Below are 10,936 nucleotides of genomic sequence, written 5' to 3' on the forward strand. Positions count from 1 at the left end.
TTTTTTTTTTTTTGAGACAGTCTCCTCCCTCTGTTGCCCAGGCTGGAGTGCAGCGGCGCAGTCTCAGCTCACTGCAACCTCTGCCTCCCGGGTTCAAGCTATTCTGCCTCAGCTTCCTGAGTAGCTGGGATTACAGACATGTCACCAAGCCTGGCTAATTTTTGTGTTTTTTAGTAGAGACAGGGTTTCACCATGTTGGCTAGGCTGGTCTCGAACTCCTGACCTCAGGTGATCCACCCACCTTGTGCTGGGATTACAGGCCTGAGTCACCACACCAGCCTCAGTGGTTTTTGTTTTTGTTTTTTGTCTTTGAGACGGAGTCTCTCTCTGTTGGCCAGACTGGAGTGCAGTGGTGTGATCTCGGCTCACTGCAAGCTCCGCCTCCTGGGTTCACACCATTCCCCTGCTTCAGCCTCCCAAGTAGCTGGGACTACAGGCACCCGCCACCACACCTAGCTAATTTTTTGTATTTTCAGTAGAGACAGCGTTTCACCATATTAGCCAGGATGGTCTCAATCTCCTGACCTTGTGATCCGCCTGCCTCGGCCTCCCAAAGTGCTGGGATTACAGGCGTGAGCCACCGCACCCGGCTGTCTCAGTGGTTTGTATATATTTAGAGAGTTATTCACCCATCCCAAATAAAACCAATTTTATAACATTTCCATTACCCTAAAAAGAAACCTCACACTCCTTACAGACCTATAGCTTTTTACAAGGCTAGAAGTGGGGTGTGGTAGAGGAAAGCAGCCTTTGCTCCTTACTTACCCAACTCTAGCCCAGAGTTTCCAATGACCTCAAAAGTTAGCCGCCTCTCAGACCTGCCCCGAGTCTATCATGGCAACCCCACTCTGGCCTGCTCAGGATGTTCCCACAGGCCCCTGTCCTTCAGCTCCCTCTGCAGACTCCTCAGCCTCTCTGCCTTTGGTGGCGATAGAGTGAAAGAAGGGTTGCTCTTTGCCTTCCTCTGGCCAGCAAAGCCACTTTCACCCTTCCCTGGAGAGGTGGAAAGGAAAAGTGACCCTAGTGTCTGGAGCTGGATCAGGCGCCTCCCGCCTAGCGCAGTGATGGTAGGGAGGACCCCAGAGTCTTTATTTTTGGTTGCAGAGCTTGAGCCTCAGAAGTCAGGGCATGTGTTCTCTATGACATAAGAGCAGATTCCTGATCATTATAGCCCCCTCCAGCCAACCTAAGAGGCTCTGTGACAACAAAATCCAGAAAGAGACAGCGGGAGCAAGGCAGTGAGCATTCTGTCATGGCTCAGAAGTGCCCTCCTGCAAGTGAAGGACGCTCTGCTTGCTCTATGCTTCCAGGATTAAGAACAGATATGTATGTATTGTGGAGTGAGAGGGTACATTCCTCCAGGTTCCACTTGTATCAGCAAACTTTTGTTCTTTATTAGAAACCCCGCTGGGCGTGGTGGCTCACGCCTGTAATCCCTGCACTTTGGGAGGCTGAGGTGGGCGGATCACGAGGTCAGGAGATGGAGACCATCCTGGCCAACATGGTGAAATCCTGTCTCTACTAAAAAAAAAATACAAAAAATTAGCCAGGTGTGGTGGCGGGTGCCCACTGGGACTCCAGTAGTAGTCCCAGCTACTTGGGAGGTTGAGGCAGGAGAATGGCGTGGACCCGGGAGGCGCAGCTTGCAGTGAGCTGAGATCACACCACTGCACTCCAGCCTGGGCCACAGAGCAAGACTCCATCTCAGAAAAAAAAAAAAGAAACTCCCATGGTTCTCAAGGAATGAGACATGGTTCCTGGAATCACTTGAACCCGGGAGGTGGAGGTTGCAATGAGCTGAGATTTTGCCATTTCACTCCAGCCTGGGTGACAGAACATGACTCAGTCTCAAAAAAACAAGAGACATGGTTCCTGGAAAAATGAGCCCCCACACACCTGTAACATAAGGCAAAGTGTGATAAATGTTAGGAGCGTGTAAGAAACATTATGCTGTAAGGCTTAAGGAAAAGAAAGCAAGTTACTCAAGTACAGGGCTGAAAAATTCATCCCTAGAGGAGGCCACACTTGACCTAAGCTGTAACAGATGTTTAAGGTTTAGATGGCAGGAATGGGCAGGCAGCTCACAGCAGTGGTAGGGAAGTGACACAGAAGGCTGGGGCTGTAGTCTGGTCCCAGAAGTTCTACCTCTCAGAAGCCCTTTAGGAGATAGATCCAGGATTAATGAGGGAGGGAAAGGGAAGAAGTAGTTATCAGAAGGATCAAAAACTGGGCTTTTGGACACAGGGACAGGCGCCCCAGTGGAGGTATCTGCCAGAGCAATGGCACATGTGTCTTGAGGAGGCAGGAGGAGAAAAGCAGTGGCTGAAGTTCAGGACCCATGGCAGAGTCCAGATTCCCTCTGGCTGAAGTCTAAATGGACCAAGATGGAAAGCAGAGGATGAGCAGAGTCTTTGATCCCGTTGGGAGGGGCTCAGCCAGGGACTTCAAGGTCAGCCAGCAATAGATCCCACTTACTTTGCAGATCAGGTCAGCAGCCCAAGGATCTGGGCTCAAGTGAACTTGGAGGTCTGCGTGGGGGCCCTGGATGTCAGGATGTGGGACAGCTCGGCTGAGAAACAGGGAACCAGGATGCTACATTCTGCTTCATCCTGGATCAAGACTCCAGCGGAGGGGAGTTCCCAGGGTGTCTCCAGCTCTCCAGACTGGACGGGAGGATGGTAAGTGCACAGCAACAGACAGAACGAGGGATGGTTGGTCCCACAGAGTCAGCCGGGGCTAAAAAAAACTGTCTCTAGAGAGAGGAGAGATTGGTGGGCAGTTTTTGTGACTTGGACACATTAAAACACATACATACTCTCAAATGAAGTTGCCTTCAGGCAAATGCAAAGAAATATAGAATTCATATTTATAAAAACCAAAAGAAAAAAAGGGAAAACAATGCCTTGTGTGAGAATAATAAACATCACATTCTATTACTATTATTTTTTTGAGATGGGGTCTCCCTCTGTTGCACAGGCTGGAGTGTAGTGACACAAACATGGCTCATGGTCTTTGACCTCCTGTGCTCAGTGATCCTCCCACCTCAGCCTCCCAAGTAGCTGGGACTATGGGTATACACCACCACACCCAGTTCATTTTTTAAATTTTTCGTAGAGATAAGGTCTTACTATGTTGCCAAGACTGGTCTTGAACTCTTAGCCTCAAGTGATCCTCCTGCCTTGGCCTCCCAAAGTGCTGGGATTACAGGCATGGGCGACCACACCCGGCCAATAAACATCAAATTCTATAAGATGTTTATCCCTGTGGTAACAAGGAGGGGAGTGGTCAGGAAACAAGGGCTTCTGTTTTCATTGTAATATTAATATTTTAAAAATAAATGTGACAAACTATTGATAGAAGACAGAGCTGGTGGTTGAGCCTTGGAGATTTAGAGACTTACTATGTTTTTTTTTTTTTGAGATGGAGTCTTGGCCGGATCTCAGCTCACTGCAAGCTCCGCCTCCCGGGTTTACGCCATTCTCCTGCCTCAGCCTCCCGAGTAGCTGGGACTACAGGCGCCCACCACCTCGCCCAGCTAGTTTTTTTGTATTTTTTTAGTAGAGACGGGGTTTCACCGTGTTAGCCAGGATGGTCTCGATCTCCTGACCTCGTGATCTGCCCATCTCGGCCTCCCAAAGTGCTGGGATTACAGGCTTGAGCCACCGCGCCTGGCTGACTTACTATGTGTTTTTTTTTTAATTTCTTAAAATTTTTATTAATCATTTACAAGTAACAAAAATCCATTATGTATAAACACACAAATAACATTTTTGACAAATAGCTATTTTTATTTTTTTCACATATTAAAACCCACTAAAAATAACCATTTTTCTAGCCAACAACAACAAAAATCATTGGTGAGAAGAGTAGTGCTGCTTTACATTTCTCCAAATCTCTTCAATGTCTGATGACAGACAAAAGATGGATTCTCATATCTGCTTTTGCATTCAGCTATTACAATATCACATCAGATGGCCTCTCAAAAACTCCTCTGCACACTCATGAAAAAATGAGTGAAAAAGATAAATGATGGCCAGGCATGGTGGCTCACACCTGTAAGCATTTTGGGAGGCTGAGGTGGGCAGATCACTTGAGCTCCAGACCAGCCTGGCCAACATGGTGAAACCCCGTCTCCACCAAAAATACAAAAATTAGCCAGGTGTGGTAGTGGGTGCCTGTAATCCCAGCTACTCAGGAAGCTGAGGCAGGAGAATTGCTTGAATCCAGGAGGCGGAGGCTGCAATGAGCTGAGATCGTGCCGCTGCAACAGAGCAAGACTCCTTCTCAAATAAAGAAAAAGGAAAAACTATAAATGATGAAATGATGTCTTAGTGTTATAAAAACAGCTTTGACCTAGAATACCCTTAAAAGGCTCTTGAGGCCCCCCCGACCACACTTTGAGAACCACTGCTCTAGACAAATCTCTTCATTTTACGTATAAGGACCCTGGACCTCAGAGAGAGTTAAGTGAGAAACTCAACATCACACAGCCTGTTAATAGGAGGATACAGACATTAGATGGTTTGTCTCACTTCTCTTGGTTTAGGTTCTCAATTGAAAACCTGGGAAATATACCCTAATGACCTGTCCTATTCCCTGTAAGTTGCAAAGATTGTCACAATGTATTTATTACCCTCTCCCCAACATTTCTTTAATAAAAGAAGTAATCAACAAATTTGGTAAATTTTGCAACAGGCATACTGTGTTTGAACCTAAACTACAATATTTGAATTCAGGTCTCTATTTGAACAGAAACACTAAGGCAAATTCGACTGCATCCTACTCCATGCAAGCTAGTAATGACAAACTCCACAGTAAATATCACGGGTAAATATGGAAAGCAGATTACCCATAATATCAGTATTTATCATATATTCTGTGTCTGGAATACAATTCAATGACATATTTCAGAAAAATTTTCTCAAGTACTGGCTGAAAGGGTGGTGGATACATTAAGAGATTGCAAATAAATTGGCGATCACAAGAACTTTTTTAGATAAAATGGAGTTGTTCTGAAATGTAGACATTTTTCATTCCCTAACCAGACCTTATTCTTGTGTTTTTAAAGAAAATCAAGAAATCTTCTCAGCCACCTAGAGATGATTTTCTTTGTATCCCACGAGATGGTTCAGATCTTCTTTAAATGGATCATAGTCTTGTTATTTTGAACAATGCAGTCCCCAGATAAGCTGGTCCAGAGGAGGAAATTCTTCCCAAGGAACCCACTCCCAACTTTCATTTTTTTCAGGTTCTACATTCTTTGGTTCTGAATCATAAGTCACATCCACTTCTCCTTTTATTAATACAATAACATAATGGTAATTCTCCTTCTCAGGGAAAAGAATTCACAACTGAGGCAAAGCGAACATTTTTCAGGTGAAGAGCTGCTTCTTCCCAGGTTTCCCTTTGAGCACATTCTTCCCAGGTCTCACCGAACTCCAAATGACCTCCAAGGAGTTGGAAACTGCCGGCTCCAACCGAGCGTTTCCTCTACCCCAGGAGGACGCAACGCGGATGCTTGCAGCTGGTCACCACGACTCCGACTCCGACTCCGGGCCGCCGCCCCCGCGGCTCTGCACTGTCGGTCATAGCGCCCGGGAGGACGCGCCTGGCAGCGGCAGGAAGTGACGCGCTCACCGCCCTTACTATGTATTTATTAAAGAGAGAATGTATCTGCAATTTCCATTGTGTTTGAAATATTGCATTTAGAAAGAAAAGATCAAAGGACAGTAACTCCAGGAAATCGGTTAAGGCAAGGAGCCAGAATGACTTGGTGGGGGGCAGCTTGGGTCGGGGCTCTGGCCAGGCTTCTGGGATCTGGTGGAGGGGGGGTAGGCAGGCACATCCAGGCTCCTGAAGCTGGCAGGGGGCATGAAAGGAGGCGCCAAGGAAGAAGATTAAGGTACTATCAGAGTTAAGGGCAGAGCCCAGGGTAGCCCAGATGTTCCTGGAAGGAAGTGCAAGCACAGGAGAGCGGTGAGAGTGTGTTCACAGGGTGTGTGCCCATGGGCCCCGCAGACGTGGCAGCTCCGGGTAGGGGCTGAGCTAGGGCGGCCAGCCCTCCTTTACCCGGCTGGCTGCCAGTCCCAAGGGAGCCCTGTGCCAGCCCGGACAATGCACCAGGTAGACTCTGCTCGCCCCTTCCTGCCAGGCTGAGCTGACTCCCTGCAGGGGCCCCCTGTCTGTCACCAGCCTCAGCTTCCCCTTTTCCTCTGCACATCTAGAGCTGCTTCCCCACCCCCTGCCCTGGGAGCTTTGTGGCCTGGGACCCAGAGATAGTTGAAAGGTGGGGAGAGGGGGGTACCTTTCCACAGGCAAAGGGATGCATGTGGGAGATGGGATAGTGTGGACAGGGGGACTGAGGGGCTAAAGGACATGGGTTTGTCCTGGGCAGCCTTTCCTGGCCTTCCCATAGGGAGGGCCACGCTGAGGGTCCAGGGCTAGAGGGAGGGGCTCCACCGGCTAAGATCTGTTCCAGGATGGCCCATCTGGGAAGGGGAAGCTGGGGAGGAAAAGTTTATTGGGCCTGTGAGGACCTCAGCTCTAGGGTTTACAGTTTTGCAGTTTGCTACCTTTACTACAATGCCACCACCCCCATCTGATATCCAGCAGGGTGGAGTCAGACAGGGGTACGGATCATGACCCCCAGCTTTTGGTAGAAGTAGAAGAACACTGGGACTTTGACAGAGGAAGACTGGCACAGGGTTTCCTCAATCCATAGTGGGCAGAGCCAGAAGTCCACACTGGGTACTCCCTCTCCTCCAAGACCCCAGAACCTGATGCTGAGACCTTGGCAGGGTGGCGGGGGCACAGCTATGGGATGAGGCATCCCCCTGCCTTCTAAGTTCATGTCCCCTCTACCTCTATCTCTACCTCTCCCACCACCAGGGCACCGCCTGTCTGTCTTCCGTGTGAGTGGGGAGTAAGGGGAGTCTAAGATGCTGGACAAGGACCTCCTTTCCCCAGGACTTGAAGAAGCAGGTGCTCTCTTCCCCCTGCCTGGGATGTAGGGACAGCAGCCCATAGTGTACCAAGACTCCTGACCCAGGGCACAGGATCTATTTAGGAATTTTGCTGGAGACCTGGGAAGAGGGGACAGTGGGAGGAAACTTGGGGGGCCAAACTATATATGCTGAACTGTGATGAAACCAGCACTCTTTGTCCCTGTCTGAATGTCTTTGTGTCCCTGTGTCTGTTTCTTTTTCCTCTGTCTCTGTCTCTATCTTTATTTCTGTCTGTTTTTATGTGCCTTTTTCTTTCCCCTTTCGTCTTTCTTTCTCCCTCTCTGTATCCCACTCTGCCTTTTCTGACTTTTCTTTTATTGTCTCTGCTGCCATGTGGTTTATCTCTGTATTCTCTACCTCTCTCCAGGTCTTTATTCTGACTTTTTGTCTTTCTGTCTTTGTCTTTGGTCCCTCCCGCCCTCATTCTCCTGCCTCAGGTTCCTTTGGGTGTTTGTCTCTTTCTATTTTAGTCTTTTTCTGTATGTATACATCCATGTCACCCTCTTTCTCTGCCACTCTCCTCCCAGGCTGACCACTACTCCTGGCCTTCTCCAGCTGTGAACAGTTCATCAGGGCAGGAGTCCCAGAGGCAGCTTCCGGAGGTGCTTGGTGGCATCTGGGAACAACCTCGAGGTGACGGCCTGCCCATGGTCACCATCATCGTTGCTGTCTTTGTTCTGCTAGCAGTCTGCATCATAGTGGCAGTCCATTTTGGGCCAAGGCTGCACCAGGGCCATGCCACTCTCCCTACAGAGCCACTGACCCCAAAGCCAGACGGTGGCATCTACCTCATCCACTGGCGGGCACTGGGCCCCCAAGACAGTCCTGAAGAAGCACCGTGGGGCCCTCTTGTCCCTGGCTCCTGCTCTGCACCAGATGGACCCAGGCCCAGCATCGATGAAGTCACTTATCTGTAGGAGGGAGACTTTGGAAAGTTAACCTGACTTAGCTCAGAACAAGAAACCAGGCAGAGAACTAGGGTAAAAGCAAATTGGAGCCTGGGCATCAGAGCGTCGGAAGGGCACACTGGACTCAGCTGGAGCTGTTCTCTCAGAACATTTATAGAGAAAGCCCTGTGGTGGGCAGGAGAAATCAAAGCTTGAGGGCCCTGCCCAGAAACATGCTGCTGGTGGCCTCCCCAGGGCCCAAGGCCACCTCACAAAGTCCCTCCCTCCTCTTCAGGGACCACCAGACCCCTGAATCTCCTTTTCTGAGTCTCTGCCCCTTCAGTGCACCTCTGATCTCCTTCCCTTGTAATGTGAATCCAACTCAGGAGATTCCACCACCTCCCCGAAGCAGGAATGTCAGAGGCCCTGTGGAGCGGCCCTCATCCTACAAAGGCCAGCCAGGGAGAGCCCAGGCGGAGAAGCTGGTGTCTGCCTTCCCTGAGACTCACTGGGCTCAAGGAAGTGACGAACGTCTGTTCTCCTTGGTCAGTCAGGGGCAGTCCTTTGGCTGTTAGGGCCCAGACCTTGTTGACAAGCTCCAAAGTCCTTGTAAGCCCAAGCACAATTTATAGTTCAAACATTGGCTTTCAGAGGCCCCACTGACTCTGTCTTGCCTCCCCAGAAGGGATAGTGGGGATTTGGGAGGCTCTCATGGTCTCCCACTTTCTGTGTGCCTGGGCCTGTTGGAATAAGCCTAGAATGTACCATAGGACATTTCCCAGATCTTTCCAGCTGATGAGAAAACAGGAAAGGAAAAGGAGCTCCATGGAATTTGTTTTGGGAAGGAAGGAGCGGGGTGGGGACAACTCCCAGCAGTGGGAGGGCCTGGGTCTAGTCAGCAGGGGGGTCAGGATGATGCATCCAGGAGCCAGGAAGACAAAACTGGGCCTTCTGGTGAGTCAGTGCCTGCTGGTGGCACTGCCTTCCCCAGCACCTCTGAATCTCACTCGTCTGCAGTCAAGAACACGCAGACAAACATTTATGGCCAGACTTCTGGTGCTGTACCCTGGGGAACTCCTGGGGACAAGAAGTCCCCGGGCGGCATCAGCAAGACCCCAGCACAGCCAGGGAGGCTGGGAAATAACAGGAGATAAAAAGGAACAGAGGTGGGGATTGCAGAGTGTGCAGAGGGCAGGCTTGCCTCCTTTGGGATCAGGGAGTGGCAGCTAAAGTGTTAATAGCTGCCCCGTGTTGTGGGTCAGCTATGTGCTGGACACCAGGCTTCTCTGTGGACCTACAGATATGATACCATTCACTCTTCACAGCAACCTCCAGGGGAGGGGCCACTACTATCCCCATTTTACACTTGGGGAAACCGAGGGTTATCAAGATACTTAGGTAGACACAGGTACTAAGTGATAGAGTCAGGATTTGAACCTGGGGCCATCAGACTCCACAGCCTAAGCCCCACGATAGGGACTGGATGGATTGGAAAGGCCTTTGATTCTGGGCTGGTTTCTAGTATACAAGCCACTGGTGTGATGATGGAGGATCTTCAGGCCTTGGGGACAGGGTGGCTGGGATACTTAGGGAGAGTGGGGACTGTTCCCTCTTGACTCCCTTGGCTCTGCCGTCCTTAGGGGCAGCCAGTTCCTTCTGACCCATGTGTGTCTGTGTGGAGTGTTTCTCCACAGTGATGCTGTACTCAGAAATGTATACTGAGCATTTGTGACAAAAAAAAAAAAAAAAAAAGGCCAGCCACGGTGGCTCACGCCTGTAATCCTAACACTTTGGGAGGCCAAAGTGGGAGGATCACCCAAGGTCAGGAGTTCAAGACTAGCCTGGCGAAATCCCGTCTCTACTAAAAATACAAAATTAGCCAGGCATGGTGGTGCATGTCTGTAAACCCAGCTACTAGGGAGGCTGAGGCAGAAGAATCACCTGAACCCTGGAGGCAGAGGTTGTAGTGAGCCGAGATCACGCCATTGCACTCCAACCTGAGTGACAACAGTGAAACTCTATCTCAAAAAAGAAAAAAAAAAAAATGGGAGGGAGGGAACGAGCCCAGCCTGGTGAGACAAATGAAACTAACAGAGATGGGCTGCCTTCCCTCCCAGATGGGGGCAGCTGCGCCACCACAGTGTGGAATCGGTGACTCAGTTGTAACCGTGATGGCGGAAGGTACGGCACGGCAGTTGGCTGTGCTGTCCAAGGCCCTCCAGGGACTGTCCCCTCTCATCACACAAACTCTTTCCCCTTGTCCCTTTGCAGGCTCTCTCATCTGGCACCTATAGTTAGTGTCACCTGCTCCTTTGAGTGGCCCCTTGCCCAGGACACAGCTGTGTACCCTCATGGCATCATCTGTGTGCTGGCTCAGGCCAGCCTGTGGTCCCTGCTCCCCAAACCTCTCATGGAAGAGAAAGGCACTGAAAGGACAGGTGCCCCAGCCTGACTAGCAGGCTCTGTCCGGATGGAAAATGACACCCAGCACCCTGCTGCCCTGTACTAGGATAAGGAGGGGTGAAGGGAGGCATGCATGTGCAGGCAGGTTTGGACATCAGGGACAGTAATTCCCATCTATCATATCAGTCAGAGTCCAGCAAGAAAAAGACGACACACTCACATTGGGTAATCTGAGGTGTGCTTTAAAAAGGGAAAAGGGTGGAGTATAAGGAAACCGCAAGTGAGAGGGAGTACTCTAGTCGGCTGGCGGTAGGGGGGCGGTGGATACACAGCTAGGCTTAAGGGGCCAGGGAAGGAAGTGGTGCCAGAATCCTAGAGATAGTCATGATTACTCAAGAGTTGCCCAGCAGGAGAGTCCACAGCAACCTTGATGCTGCAGGGCAGGAGCCGGGGGATTCATTACTCCAAACTCAACCTCCTCCTCCCCTCCATTCTCCTGCTGGGGCTCCCCAATAATGGAACATGACCAGGAGTCAAAGAGCAAGGGAGCCTGTCGATACCATCGAGAGAATTCGGTGTCCTCGGGCAGAGGAAGGGCAGAAGGCTGGGGAGTGGGTCTGGAAGTCCGCCTGAAAGACACCC

At 50.2% G+C, this 10,936-nt stretch overlaps 1 pseudogene across 1 annotated transcript; it reads right to left on the bottom strand.

The window, feature by feature from the left end:
• Positions 1-4,087: 4,087 nt before the first annotated feature.
• Positions 4,088-5,589, bottom strand: LOC105506994 (annotated as a pseudogene). The gene has a single exon (XR_001001024.1). The product of XR_001001024.1 is annotated as a probable 8-oxo-dGTP diphosphatase NUDT15 pseudogene (transcript).
• Between the last annotated feature and the right edge of the window lie 5,347 nt (positions 5,590-10,936).

Source organism: Colobus angolensis, unplaced genomic scaffold (genome assembly GCF_000951035.1).
Source record: "Colobus angolensis palliatus isolate OR3802 unplaced genomic scaffold, Cang.pa_1.0 Scaffold142, whole genome shotgun sequence".
Lineage (NCBI taxonomy): Eukaryota > Metazoa > Chordata > Mammalia > Primates > Cercopithecidae > Colobus > Colobus angolensis.